Source organism: Ambystoma mexicanum, chromosome 5p (assembly GCF_040938575.1).
Source record: "Ambystoma mexicanum isolate Mex_15411 chromosome 5p, UKY_AmexF1_1, whole genome shotgun sequence".
NCBI classification, from domain to species: Eukaryota; Metazoa; Chordata; class Amphibia; order Caudata; family Ambystomatidae; genus Ambystoma; species Ambystoma mexicanum.
In genome coordinates, this window is record NC_090930.1 from 274,808,418 (window position 1) to 274,822,816 (window position 14,399).

Genomic DNA, 14,399 nt, shown 5'->3' on the forward strand with positions numbered 1-14,399 from the left:
ACCTGTCTGAGTGACAGGAATCAGTGGATATTTTCTACTGACTTTTTGTGATTTTTACACAGGCTTCTATTGCAGCTGTGGTAGAGGACACATGGGTCACCATTGACTTAAAGCGGTGCCACTGGTCTTTTTTTGCCAACTCGGGCTTGGTTTGCCCTTGCATGAGCCTTCCTCTGCTAACCTGGTTGGAGGAAGTCCTGCTCTCTTGTTGTCTTTGATGGGCTCCCATTGGGAAGCCTGCCTAGAGGAGCCAGTGTGTCGGAGGACAGGAAGGTGGGAGGACTCCAAAACTCCTCGGGTCTTTGTTCTCCATTGTGTCTGCTTGGATCCAGTTCCAACTGTCCCCTTGGGACAGTCCCCACTCAAGGTTTGAATGTTGCATGTATCCTGATTGGCAGGGTTCCTGCATAAAAGGCAATGGTATGGATGCTGAAGCCAGAGTCGACCACTGGAAGAAACATTATGGAGAAGGATGCCTGCAGCCACCGTCAAGCTGACTGAGTGACCCTTGCAGCTCCAGCCCTTTCTTCTGTGCGACAGGGAAGATCCAGTCCAGAGGACATCCTCCATTGGACTGGTGGGCCTAACGAGTCGTGAGACCAGCTGCAATTTGAGCCATCCCACAAAGTGCTGCGACCTTCCTGGCCTGCAATATCCGAATACCTTGGGACCTATGACACTGCTACAGTGCATTGTCTCGTCGAGCGTGGTTCCGGCTGCATACTTGTGGGCATCTTCCTGAGCCTGCAGAGACTCCATCCTGATCGTGGAAGTACCCTTAGAGTTGAGGACTGAGAGAAAGTCTGCACAATGAGAACCATTGCTGCAACAAAGCCTGTGTCCAGCCTACACAGCCAAGTGCCAGAAAGATAGTTTTCTGGGCATCCCTTTGAGAATTTTGACTCTCTGCTCCCGCCAAAAGTTCTTCATCCAGCCACCAAGGCATACCTGACCCAGAGCTACTGTCTACTTACCTTGGGGACCTGCTGGTGACATTGCTCTTCTTCATCATTGAAGGTACTGTCTAACTCCTGGGTACTTAACTAGGCAGTTTTTGTGTTGCTGTTCGTGCCTCATGAGCTTCCAGAGTCATGTTGGGGTGGACGCCCCAACCGTGTTCTCCTGTCCCTGGTGGCCTGCAGAGTCCCCCAGAATCCTTTGAATTCAATTGCATTACTTATTACAAGAACGCTTTTTCTGCTATTTGATAACTTTGACAATCAGTCTTCCTTTGTTCTGCCACCCAAGGGTCATTGGTCCCCCAGCAGCCCCATCTCACATTTTGAGACACTCATTCCCAGATAGGGTTGGACTACTAAAGATAAGGCTTTCCTAGAGTTGTTAATCTACCAGTATTGCTAATTCAGTAAGTGTTGGCTAATGTATGATTTGCTAACATGAAACTACTCTTGTACTAGCCTGATTATTATCTAAAGGTGTACTGTTTGAAATGAGTATTGCCACGGCAAATATTGAGTGTAAATATCGATCTGTGTGAACTGTTTGTACTTCCCTGAATTACTTTGATGTTAACATTGCCTAGTATATAGAATAAATAGGCATAGTTTTATATAACTACACTGTGTAAGTGTTTCCTTGACTATAAGTGTGCTTAAAGGTCTTTGTACTCAAATACAGCCCTTCTCCCTTCTAAAATAAGCCTGGCTGCTCAGCCATTGCTACAAACATACTTGTGTAGCTCAGGCCTATACTAAGCGTGGGAGCCCTTTGCCCTAAGTGGGAGCCTTCTACATTCCCACCACAGGTGGAGATTAGTTAAAACTCCCTAACAATTTCTTTAGACTTCTGCACCATATGTGTTCTTTGACTTGCCTTCTCCATGGGTGCTAAAAGCCTTGAGGGGGCGATAGCTCAGGGGCAACGTGTTTGTCTTGGGAAGCAAGACAATACAGAGCAACACAGGTCAGAATCCTGATCCTGTGCTTACGAACCAACCTCTGGTATTAAGCGTGTTATACAAGAACAATTATAATTAACACCCATTGGAGTTGGGATTGATGGCCATTTGATTCCGTAACTTACCTCAGAATGAGCGACATCCACCTCTGCCCTTAGTTTGACGACTGCCCCTAGGGCTCCCGACCAAGCTCTGTCCCTGTTAGTTCTTCAGATTTCCAGGGTGGAGAAAAAGCAGAACACTCAATGCAGCAAGAGTCTAAGGTTCAACAGCTTTTTTCTTAGACCAGAAGTGAATTGAAAGAATGTCGAGTGCAAGGACAACAAAGCAAAAAAACACAATGCGTATCATAAAGAAACGGTGAAATGGGATTAGGGAGAAACACAAGTTTCAGGTGATGACTGAAGGCTTGGGACTAAGCCTGCTCCGTCCTGGCTGGGTTTGAGTGGTTTGTCCTATAAGGTACTCTCATCCTTTACAATTGTACCGTATGGGTAGCTGTTGGAAGAATTCTTACAGGAGCCAAATGTTATGTCTGCTGATCTTTAAAAAAAAAGAAAAAAGAAGAAAAAAATCCCTTTCGTGCTGTAGTGTTAAGACTGCTTACCAAATGGGCGTAAGGATCTAATCTAAGAGGATTTAAAGCTCTAAATCCACTAAGCAGTTCTAGAGATTTAGCCCTCTCCCTCTCCTTGCTAGCTAGTTCCAACCCATTCTATGTCTTTATAGGGCCCCAACACACATTCTTGGTTTCTTTGCCAGACATTGATGAATTTCTAGGTGCCCCTTTTGGACTCCCAGAACGCAGGCTTGACACATGCCTTGTGGGCAAGAATTTGCTTGTGATATACTGACAGTAATATCAATCCCTTGCTCCTCCCTGGGTGCTTTTCAAACTGAAATCTTTTTCTCCCACCTACCAAGGGTCCCTTTCCTGGCTCAAGTTCAGAACAGACCCAGATTATACTCCTTTTTAGTCTTCTGGATCCAACCAGAAAACTGTGCTACAGCCTGCTGTAGACTTGAAATCAGCTTATTTCTTCTGTGACTCTCTAGGACTAGGCATGCCTTGGGTTTTAGCTTTCAGTAGGGTATACCAATGGCTCCTCTTTCATTTGGCCTTGTGACTCTTTGGGCTATAGACCCCAGTAATCTCTTTGAAATCTGCTCCAAGGACTGAGCTACTTTGCTCAGAAAACTGCTCTCCTCACCTGTTGCACCAGCTCGCTAACTCTCCTTCCAAACGCCCACACCAAAGCACTGGCCGACTCCTTTCGTACTGCCCTCTAGGTCTTAATTTCCCTAATATTTGGTATTGAGTGGCATGTATTGCTATTGTTCCCAGGCTGTTGGATTAGACATGGTGGTCTCCTCCTAAGTATTACACCTATATTTTCTCTCCATCCCCTCTTGCAGGCAGTGGTTGCATCCTCCCCTCTTCTGATTGTGTTCACAAATGATTTCCTGATTGGGGGCCGAGGGTTTAAATGTTGCCCGCCATCTTTAAGTCTGGTGTTCCAGACATGACATTAGCAAGTCTCACTTAAGCCATCCTAATTTGTGCATCTTAGAACGGTCCTGCATGGTGTGAGTGGTCAGAAATGTGAGACGGACACAAAGGTGTAGTTTTCTCAATGTTTGCCCTTTTATTAAAATAAAAAGGGTGAGATAAACACCTATCTTTCCATATCCTAATGAGAATGTCCCTACCAAGAAAGCTATAACTGAACAAAGTTGACCTAGTGTCCGAAAAGCATCTGACCCTTAAGCTAATACATATACCAAAAGTGTACAATGACTAATAGTCTGTCTTCAGTTCAACAAAACCATGCAAAGGTTCCAACTTATATGTTTTAGAGAGTACTCCTTGTGACCAGGGTTGGGCTCCCTTCCCCTGGATTAATTCAGGAAAACCCTTGGGAAAGGTCTGTTTCAACAAAGCTCTGTTCAGTTAAACACAAAATGTAATTAGCATCCACTGCATATTCCTGCTTGGTAAAGTAAATTTTGAATGGATTGTGTCCGCCCACGTATTCCTCATCTTTGATATTCGTAACGTCAGCTTTGATGCTTCGGAAAGAAATGTTCACACCAGAGGGTGCTGTGCTCGATGTCGTGGCGTCCATGTCCCGCGAGGGTTTCCGTCGGGTGTCAATGTCATCAGCAGTACAAATGGCTCGAGCCGCACCGGTTGGCTTCAGTTCTGTTTTTCCAAAAGCTTTGCTTCGGGTGTTGAACGGCACGCTTCAGTTTCGGCAAGAAATGTCTTCATCTTCCATCCCTTCGACCCCAAGGTCTGGTTTAGGTTTAAAAAAATGCCATGACTGCGGGGCCAAGATGCCCATCACCGTTCCTCGCCACGTTTGCCCGTGGTGCCTGGGTTCCGAACACCGAACTGATGACTGGGGGTCCTGTCGGGCCATGACAGGAAAAGCTCTCAGGGAGCACAGAGGTAAACTGGCGTCGGGGAGTGCGGCTTCAAAGTCATCTTCGAAGAGGGATAAAAAGTCCGGGGAGTCGAGGGCCTCGTCCCGGCGCAAAAAGTTGAAGTCTTGGTCGAGGAGTCCTTCGAGACAGTCTTCGTCGAAGAAGAGACGCCATAGGTCTCCTTCTGATTCCTCTACCGAGGTTATCGGATGCCCAACCAAAAATTATTCCCCCAGAAAATGGACTGTGGCCTCAATTTATGAGGAAAAGCAAGCCTCTGAAGAGGATCCCCCCCCCCCCCTTTGGTTTGCGTTGTGGCACGCAAAATGTTCCTGAGGAGCTTATTAATCAGGATTCCAGGAAAACTGATCTTTGATTGCCTCCAGTTCGCTAGTGGTATTGACGCTGCGCCAGAGCTGTAATTTTGCAGGCCTGATCCGACTGAACATGCGGATTCTGCATACAGGAACCTCATGAATAGGGTCATTGATTACATGGGCTGGGGCAGGAATTCTCCTGCCTATGAGCAGGACGATATGACCGATATCCTGAATCAAGGCCATCAGAAGAGCCCAGTATTACCTTTTCATGCAGCCCTTCGGAGGAAGGTCATGGCAAACCGGGAAACTCCAGAATCTGGACCTGCTGTAAACAGGAACTTTGCTAGAAAATACAGGCCCTCTAGTATTGATCGAGACTATTTGACCAAGCACCGTCCACCTGAAAGCTTGGTGGTTCAGGCAGCCACATCGACCATACAGTCTGCTTACCCCTCTATTCCCCGGATAGAGACAAGAGAGTTGATGTCTGGGCTCGTAAGATCTTCACATTGGGCCGTATAGCCTCAAAGTCTGCTAATGTACTCTTTCAAGATTTACTTTCACCCTGTGGGACTGTTGGCATGGCTTTTGAGCACATTCTGCAAGGTGCGCAAAGAGACGGCTTCCTGGCTATAGTGAAGGATGGAAAGGAGGCACTGGGGGAGTGTCTCCAGTCAGGACTGGACACTGCTGACCGTATCAGCAGGTCCATGGCTTCTAGCACCGTACTACACAGGTTTGCGTGGTTGAGGAAGTCTGGCTTTGCACTGGATGCAATATGCCCTTTGCCGGCTTGACGGTTGTACGGCAGCAAGGCGGATGAGAGTCTGGAGGAGCTGCAGACCTCCAAGGTGGCACTAAATCACTTAGCGCCTCCATACGTCAACCTCAACAACAACCCTATTCAGGCTCATCTTCCTGGAGGGGTCGTCCTTTTCGTTTCTATTCCTCATTTGGAAAGGGAAGAGGACAGGCTGGACAAAGGAGACTAAAAAGATTCCCTCGTGGTGGATGAGCATGGGGTGCTAAATCAGCCCCAGCAGCGGCATCTTTACCCTCAGCCGCTGCTGCAGCCGCCTCTAAGCCACTCCTAGGGCTTGACCCACAAGACCCTGGCGGGAGGCTGAATCTCTCAGCATCTGAACAAATGGCTGGGCGTTACTTCAGATGCTTGGGCACTGGAAACAGTAGCCCATGGTTACTTCCTTCCTTTTCAAAAAAGGCCTCAAGGTCATCCACCGGGATACAACTGTCCAAAATTCCAGATCTGCTTCTTGTGCAGGAAATTTTAACCCTGCTAGAGAAAGGTGCATTCGAACATGTACCTGCAGCGGAGAGTAACAAGGGTTGGTATTCCCCCTACTTTCTCATTCCCAAGAAGGACAGAGGATTGCGACCCATTTTGGACTTGAGAAATTTGAACAAATTCCTCAGGAAGGACAAGTTCAAGATGGTAACCCTTTCTCTGATCCTTAAGGCTCCCCCAACTCCAAGATTGGTTGGTATCATTGGTACTTCAGGATGCTTACTTTCATGTGCCAATCCATCTCAAGCACAGAGTACCTGAGGTTCGCTGTTGGCGGTTCTCATCAGTTTCGAGTTCTGCCATTCGAGCTAACCTCCGCCCGAGGGTTTTCACCAAACTGATGACGGTAGTGGCAGCGAGTCTCAGGAGAGGGGTGATTCATGTCTACCCCTACCTGGACGATTGGTTGATCAGGGTTCGTTCACCCAAACAGGCCCGGGAGCATCTCGGCATCACCTGCCACTCCCTACACAGACCCCCTCAATTACAAGAAGTCCCATATGATACCATTCCAAAGATTCCAATTCATCGGAGCGGTCATGGATACTTCCTTGGGGAAAGCCTCGCCTTCCGAGGTGAGGGCTCAACACATTCTGCCGATGGTAACAAAGTTCCAAAATGGCCAGCATCTGCTGACCTTCGATTTTCTGAGGTTGCTCGGCCTCATGGCATCCTGCATTTTTCTGGTGCCAGAAGCCCGATTGAGAATGAGATCCCTTCAATGGGCCTTCAGGACTGAGTGGTCCCAATTTTCAGAGAATATGTCAGATCTACTGCAAGTTCGGAGCAGAGTTGCTCAGGACCTTCTATGGTTGGCTTGCAGGGACAATATTCTCGGAGAATCTTTTTGGCAACCATGGCCGCAAGATAACCGTAGTGACGGACGTCTCACTTACTAGGTGGGGAGCTCACATCAACGAACTGACAATCAGCGGTCGTTGGTCTCCATCGGAGTTCAACCTTTTGGAGCGGAGGGCAATCGGACTAGCGCTAAAGGCCTTTCTGCCCTCTGTACGGAGAAAGAATGTCCTGATAATGACAGACAACACAGTGGCCATGTACTACCTCAACAAGAGAGGTTGTAGGGTCACTCCCACTGTGCAGAGAGGCAATGCAGCTCTGGTTCTGGGCAATTGAAGAAGGAATCACTATCGGCAGCTCACCTTGCAAAAAGAGCAGAACACGGCGGCGGACACTCTGTGCGGACACTCTGTGCGGGCAGAGCAGAGTTTCCCATGAGTGGGAACTAGCTCAGGAAGTCCTTTAAGAGATCTTCACCCTTTGGGGAACCCTTCAAGTGGATCTGTTTGCGGCCGGGGTCAATCGGAAGTGTGAACAGTATTGCTCAAGGGAATGGCTAAGTATTGTAGCTGAGCAGTCTTGGCCGTAGGGTGGCCAATCATGATTTCCTTGTGATATTATGCCATTAGCTCCGGTTTCTCCAAGTTTGTGTGCCAGGATTTGCTGTTCCGGTCTAATAGGCTCTGGATGTTGTTCCGTGAGTGCAGTTTCTTAAGTTTGTGCACCAGGAGGCAGTTTGCCTTATTGCTATTTATATAGTAAAATTTTTGGTATACGCCAAGGCTCTGGCTGGCTGGTCCCCTAGATGCATTTCCAATGCCGCTTTTGCTTTTTTGAGTTCGCAGCCTGTTGTGGTTTGGCGTCTTTTGAAGATGCTCTCCAGCTCTGCGACAGTCTCCTCCAATTTAGCTTGCTGCAGTTGGTTTTGTCGTCTGTGGCTTGCCGTGCAGTTGATCGCTACCCCTCTGATTACTGGCTTCATAGCATCCCAAATGATAGCCTTAGAGGTATTGTTTGTTGTATTCTACTTGAAGTAGTTTGTGAGGGCTTCTGCTAATTCCGTGCTCATTGCTATGTCTGCCAGGATCTGGTCTTGCATCTTCCAGTATTTCTGCGGGGGCTCCGGCAAACCCTGCACTCGTAGGCACATGGTGACTGGCGCATGGTCTGATATGGCTCTGTGCCCTATTTGTATGTTCTCCACACATTGGAAGGGAGCGCTTGATGCCAGTAGCAGGTCAATCCTAGAGTACCCTTTGTTGGTGTGCAAGAAGAATGTGTAGTCCCTTGCTCCCTTGCTGGATAGCCTCCAGATGTTGATGGTCTCTGTTAATTCTGCCATGTCCAATGCTTTGATGAAGTCCTTCTTGTTTGGGGGCAGTGTTTTATCCAGATTTGGGTCCGGGGTTAAGTTAAAGTCGGCACCGATCTAAGAAAGTGGTCTTGCATGCTGTTCGGGCAGTAGATTACTGCTAGGGTGATGGGCAGTTCGACCAGGCGACCTTTCAGTAGGAGATATCTCTCCTTTGGGTCTCTTTTGACTGTGACTTGTTAGTGGCAGGTCGTGGCTAAGCATTAGGACCACGCCCTTTTCTTTTGATCTGATGAGGCAAAGTAACATTTTGGGTACTGTTTAAAATTCACGCGCTTCTCGTCCGCCGCCAGGATGTGGGTCTCTTGTAGGCAGACGACGTCTGCTGGGAGTTGGGTGAGCCTGTGTTCAACCGACTTACTCTTACTTGAGACATTGAGGCCCTGTACATTCCAGGTTGTCATGGTGAGTTCCTGGTCATGGGAAGTCGTAGCTCTTGTGGGCCGCCTAATGCCGTCTTGCTGGCTTAGTTGCTGCCTGATGGTAAGATTGCCTTGCGGCGTGAATTGCATATCTGTAAGTAGTGCCCCCTATTGAGTGCATCCACATTTCCACATGCAGTCTCCTGACCCTCGTGTCCCTCCCATTCCCCCCGCCCCCCAGTAACAAACAGGTTTACCGGTCCGGCTTCAACCAACTGGGCATCCGGCTAGGCCAACGCAACTAACTTGGGTAGCGGCAACAGCACCTCTTATGATTCTGGTGAAACTGTAGGTCGATCGATTTGCATTTCATAAGTTTCTCTAGTTGCATATTTTGCTGTGAGGGATCTGGCACCTCTGTGCCCTTGGGAACTGGCTTGGGGAGTAGAGTGATATAGGAGCCAAAGTGTCTAGTAGCGTGGAGGTTCATCTGAGCTGCTTGATCCTCCTTATGCGGGTCCCATTAGCGGCACCCGTTTCACAGTGGACCTAGGCTTTAGTGGTTTGGGGCGCCTTTGGAGTTCAAAAAGGCGGAGATTCCACCATTAGCGGTTATTCTTTTTGTTCTTGGACGGGGGGGGGCCCCCTCTCCCTCTGCGTCAGCCCTCTACCCGGGACCAGCATTTCAGGGATTCGCTCTGTGCACCTTCCATGGTGGGAGCTCCCTTGTCGAGTTTGTCCTCCTTGACGTTTGGGTTCATAAAGCTTTCCACCTCCCCTGGGGAAGAGAACTGTTAGTCAAGATTGTATGCAGTATCCTTTGGGTGCACTACAACAACCCTGGCCTCCTGGCAATAGGAACATGACCTTTGATATAAGTCTGTACTGCACATGTTGGTGGCATGTTGAGCAGCCAGGCTATTCTCAAGGAATCATTGTGAGCTTTAGGGGAGTTACAGAGATTCACAGTGACAAATGTTCAAATAAACTCTTACACACAAGGTTTCTTGAGTAAACAATTATTAATTTATTTACCAGTCAGTTATAGTAAGCCTTCTTCCAGAAGGGAGCAATATAAAACACACATACAATCCATAAATACACTCTTAGTTATCTAAATCAGCAATTACCCATTTGGGATGACACACAGGCACTACCTACACTCTCAGGTGACTTCAAGAGCTAGGGTGCTGTTGGCATTAATGTATCACTGTTGCATTTAGAATATTCTTGGGAGTAGTGTTCTTAAGTACGTAAGTACTTTCAATACAACCCCCAATGCAAAGTTAGTTAACCCTTTCCTGGAAGGAAGGCAAAACACATAAGCAGACGAGTGAGGAGTCATTCAGGGATCCAGGCCTGCCAATGTTAAGTTAGCAAAAGTCAAGGTGAACTGAAGCACTTCTTGCAGGTAAATTTTTTTCCAATGTTTAAAAAGTCTGCCACGAGCTAATTAGGCTTGTGAGGTAAAGAAGCTGGTAGCCACTCTACAAATGCAACCAAGCAAGTCTCCAACAAGGACAAGTGGCTACACAACAAGAGGTAAGTTCTTAGACTTTACAGTACCTTTAGGTTTAAGAAAAAGTGCAGCAGATGACTTCTGTTCCCTTGCAGCTCTGCAGATCTCGCTGTTCCTGGGCCTCAGTCGTGGGGACAAGAGGGAGGACTTCTGGGGACTCCTGCACTGCAATGGGACGGTCACTGCTCGCAACCGGCAAACTTCAAACAAGTGGCTGTTCGTTGTTCCAGCTCCTCGCGTCTACCGCAAATAGCAACACTGCGGTTCCTGGCTGTCGAGATGGGCTTTCCTTGCATCTGTGGTCCCGCACTCTGTTGAGGCGGCTCGGGCTCGGTCAGGCCTGCTTCCTGGGAGTCCGGAGGTTCTTCCTGGAGCTCTTAGCCAGCTTAAAAGCAACGCACACAAACTGGTGTTCCTCTCCTTGGCTATCCAGTTCCAGCAGCGACTGCAGTGGATACTCGACCTGCTTTGAGTGGGTTGTCCAGGTGGTTTACTTTGGAGTTGATTGGTCCCACCAACTCAAAGGGAGAAGTCGTCCTTGCAGGGGCTTCTCTGTCGATAAGAATTTGGAGTTTCAGCGCAGCAGCAGGGCTTCGCCGTACAAACCAACGGTCCAGGAGTTGCAGCAGGCGTCCTCTTCAAGTTTTCTTTGGATTCCTTCGTCCAGTGATCGACTCTGCCTTCCAAGCCAAAAAGCGTCGCCTTTTATGCAGCTTGCTCCCATTCATTCCAGCCTAGCTGTCAGTCGGCCAATCACCTAAGAATGCATTCCGGTCTCCTAGGAGACGAAGCACAGGGAGTTTCGGGCACCTCCCTTGCTTCCTGCCCCCGCCTGACCCCATGGAGCCAGAGGCGGGCTTCACTCTTAATCCCCGCCAAAGGCAAAATGACAAAGGGACCAAACCTGGTTTGGCACGCAGAGTAAATCTCAAGAAGGACCTTTCCGCAAAGAAATGGCAAAAAAAGAATACCGGGCCGTTTTGACAAATGGCAACCATGGGTGCTTTACCATAGCTGTGAACGCAGCCTGCAGTAAAATCCCATAATGGTAGTAAAAAGTAAACCACTGCCACCAGCCATTCAGCGAGGAAAGGGTAATATAAAAATGTTACATGAGGAGCTAGACAAAGTGGATACTAAGTAACCCCTCCAGCACCCTATTATAAGAGTGTGTTCTGGGTCTAGAAAGTTACAAATGTAAGTAAAGTCAATTTCGCTTTACTGCTCTGGGAAACCGTAGTTTATCCCAGAGAGGGTATTTAAACCTTTGGGAAATCTGAAAGACTTCCCTACGTCACTGCACTGAGGGTGCTGTGTGACACAATGTAAAAGATGATACCTATGGAGTTTGTCAGATTCCACAACCAAAAGAAACAAGTGTACAAAAATCACACTAAAATACATGAGAGAGTGGGGGGGGGAAGGGTCTCACTCTCTCTAGGTTAAAAAATCAAGTCCTCAAAATCCCAAAAAGTTGCTGGGGGTCTCTAAGGTAGAGGCAATTAGCACATTTCTGAGAATTTTCCCTAACAAGGACTTGCTAGGGCTTGCCTTCCTATGTGAAGGTGCGGGCCGTGGGGAAACTCCAGCGGTATATGATCTTCCTCTTCAGAGCTTTACTTTTTGCCAGTGTGACAGCTGCCAGATCTTGGTACAAGGAAATCACGGCATCTCTAAAGTGTATGTAGGCCGCGCTCCTGGCCTCCCTCATTATTTCTTCCTTAACTTTGTAAAAGTGTACTCTTGCCAGTACATCTGACGACAAGGAGGTGCTTTGCTTCAATCTCGTTCTGTGCACTCTGTCGAGTTCTAGTGGGGATTCATCCTGGAGGGTCAGGATGAAACGGAATAGGTCGCTGACATAAGCCCCCAACTCCTCGTCCGAGATTGATGCCGGGATTCCCCTTAGGGGGATGTTGTTGTGCCTAGAACGATTCTCTGCATCCTCCTGCTTGGCTTCAAGTGCTTCACATCTGGCCTCGAGTGCTGCGATTCTATCAGCCCCCTCCCCAAAGTTTTGTTCATAGTGTGGTTTTGATTTCCACTGTTCTGGATTCTATTTCTCCCACTCACTTGTCCAGGGTTGAGATCTTGCTCATTGCATTTTCAGTCTGCTTTTGAAATTCCTTGGTGTTGGCTGTTCTTGGAGAACTGATTTCGTGATTGCTTGTTTTGTTGGCTGCTCGGGGCCTGTTTCTGGGTGGTTACTTGGCGCATGCTTCGTTGCGCTCTCACCATCTTGACTTCTCCGCCATGGGGGTTGTCAGTAGTGCAGCAATGTCAGTCTGTTTCGTTGACTTGAGGTTTTTAATCATTGTGCTTTGGTCGACCCTGCTCTAGGGGGGAGGGGACTGCGCCGTCGGTGCCCTGTCCCTTGCTTATAGAGTTCAGTTATCAATGCCTGCTGTGTTTGTGTTCTATTCCCCTTTGAATGTTGTTATCCTGGTACCAGGCGCTGCCCCTGATGTACTTGCAAATGTTTGTGGTAAGGCAGCAGGCTTTTAGGCTAGCCGAGGCATCGCCAACCTCTTTGAAAGATAGGAGCCAGGTTGTGAGCAGTAGCGGTTCTGGGCGGGTAGTTTTGCTCACCGGGGTTGGCACACTGCTGCTCCCGGTGTTCTTATGACTCAGGCAGATCAACTAATGGTTTCTGGGTTGCCGGAGTATGGGCTGCGGCCTGGTAGTGTTTTGATACGGATCAGGAATATCTCACACAGCGGTATTTGGCCACTTGTTGCTGATATTTGTAGCGGGTTGAGTTCCACTTAACTTCCCAATAAGCCCCCCTTGGGGGAGGATGGGTCAGCGCTGCGCTGTAGATTGGGGGGGGGGATGGGCCCAGGTGGTACGGCAGGTGCCACCTTACCTCTTGCTGTTGCTCTGGATGTGCTGTCGGTGGGTGGAGGCTGGAGACTCCCGCCGGGACCAGGAGGGCCTCATGGAGAGGAGAGGCTCGCTCCGCGAGCTCCCCGCGTGGGTCGCCTTAGCACTGTGTTGGGGATCCCCCGGTGGAGTCTGCACCCCCACCGATCTCCAGTGTGTCGGCGGGTGTTGACAGGATTATCAGGTGCTTCTGGACTGGTAGACGATCAGCAGGGGCTTGAAGTGGGCTCTAAGATGGCCGGTGGCGTATGCCCAAGATCGGGTCAAACTTGCCACTGAGGGCCGTGTAGTGCCAGCTCCTGCAAAGCTTTGCAGGGTTTCAGCGCTGGAGGTGTTGGTTATCGAGATTCTGGAGCGGGAGGCTCAAGCTGTTGAGTCCCCACCCGGACCACCCCAGGCTTGGGTGGTGCTTGCCGGAGGGGAGGGGGGGATGCGGCCCACGTTGTCACCCATGCCCACTTGCAGATTGATGTGCAGCGGGGGATGTGCTGGGTTTCATATGACTGTGGGTTTGGGTGGACGCAGTCACTGCCATCAAGTACCGCTGCACAGCTCTGGAGTTCTGGCGTGGTGTACCGTCTCCGCCTTGGAGTTTATGGTGAACTCTGGGGCAAACGACCCGGCGGCAAGGGCCGAGTGCCTTCACTTGTAATTGTTTATTCATTTATAGTGTGCGCCGGGCCAGAGGCATCTGGGCGCAAATCAGGTTACAAAGTTGCGTATGACAGTAAAGGCAGTTTACATATAATACAAAGACCATACAGGATGTTATATACATTTTGAGCAGGAATATACAGGGAATTTACAGGGTCATATTAACATAGGGTGGACTAAGCATTAGGTGTAGTCATATCAGCAGTCTAGGGAGTGCAGCCATTTCTTTACCTTGGATTTGAAACACTGGAAGGGGGAGATGGCTCTGAGTGGGTCGGGAATGGAATTCCACAGTTATGCTGCTAAAACTGGGAAACTGGTGCCTCCAGTTTTTGAGTTTGAATTTGAGAATTCTGAGGCTATTGACTTGGGCTTTTCTGGTGTGGATGTGTGTTTGGAGAATCTGTCGGTAAGGTACAGAGGGGCCTTGTTGGATATGCATTTGTGCGTGAGGTTGAGTGCTTTGAGTTTGATTCTGTCATTGACAGAGAGCCAGTTAGTGTCACGCCTCACGTGTGAGATGTTGTCATTTGGGTATGCCCATTGCTGGTCAAAGGGCGTTATTTTGGATAGTTGGTTGTTGAGAGGTATTGCGTTTGCTGGTGCCTAGGTATAAGGCATTGCAGTAGTCTACTTTGGAATGGATTAGTGCTCTGGCAATTGTGATGCAGCTTGCCGTAGACGGGAAGGGTTTACATGCATGTATCAGTTTGCAGGTGTAATTAGTGGCGGATGCTGTGGCGCTGATTTGTTTGAGTTTCAGGCTTGAGTCGAGGTACAAACCTAGAGTTTTAACCGCTTGAGAGACTTTGATGGGGATTCCGTCTGAGGATGGAT

General features: G+C 48.8%; 1 protein-coding gene across 5 annotated transcripts in view; it reads left to right on the forward strand.

Moving 5' to 3' along the window:
* Positions 1-14,399, forward strand: part of UPF3B (UPF3B regulator of nonsense mediated mRNA decay) — a 747,911-nt gene that overhangs the window by 96,446 nt on the left and 637,066 nt on the right. The gene's annotated exons all lie outside the window — the stretch shown is intronic.